The sequence below is a fragment of the Propithecus coquereli genome, unplaced genomic scaffold, assembly GCF_000956105.1.
Source record: "Propithecus coquereli isolate 6110/MARCELLA unplaced genomic scaffold, Pcoq_1.0 Scaffold55, whole genome shotgun sequence".
Taxonomy (NCBI): domain Eukaryota; kingdom Metazoa; phylum Chordata; class Mammalia; order Primates; family Indriidae; genus Propithecus; species Propithecus coquereli.
In genome coordinates, this window is record NW_012151396.1 from 3835888 (window position 1) to 3836821 (window position 934).

The window sequence follows — 934 nt, forward strand, 5'->3', positions numbered from 1 at the left end:
TTATGTTGAACCATGCTTGATATCCTTGAAGTAATGTTTAGTTTATATTTTGTATATTTTAACATGCAATTAGAATATGCTTTAGAATACTGTTTGGGGAATTTTTGTGTCTATATTCACACATAAAGTGATCCTATAATTTCCTTTTAAAGTATTTTAGCGTGCTGATTTTAGAAATATTATCATACCAGTCTCATTAAATTATCTGGCCAATTCTCACTCTTTTTCTATTTTTAGAAATGTTCAAAAAATAAGAATTATCTGTTCTTAAAATGTTTGGTAAAAAAAGTCACATGGAAGCCTCATTGAGAATGGGGCATTTAAACAAAGACCTGAAGGTTCTTAGGTCGTCCACTGTGTGCACATCGGGAGGATGAATTTTTCTCACAGAAGACAGAAAAAATGGCTAGTGGGAAGGCACAGTTCAAGAAAGTAATTGGTATAATCAATGAAGACCCAGAAGATCAATGTGGCTGGAGCTCAGTGAGTGGGAACAGCAATATTTTGTGTGGGGTGTCTGTGTGTTTTCTAGATCACATAAGGCATTATAGGACATTGGGATATATTGACCTTTATTTTGCATTGAATGACTGGTACATTGCAGGATTTAGCACCAAGAAGGGATATATTAACATTTATTTTGAGGAATTACTTAGTTATTTCTTTGAAAGTAAGTGATCATATAAGTGAGTGATCCTAAAAAAGGGACAATTATTAATAGTTAGTTGCAGTAATAGAGGCGAGAAGAGATGTTGGATCAGATTAGCTTGATAGCCATGCAAATGGTGTGAAGTATTTAAATTCTGGATATATTTTGAAGGTAGTGCCAGTGGGATTTCTGAAGGATAGACACATGTTGTGGGAGAAAAAGAGAGGAAAAGTGAGGGATAAGTGGAAGGTGTCTTGTGGAACAGGTCTGAGGAAAAGAAGAATT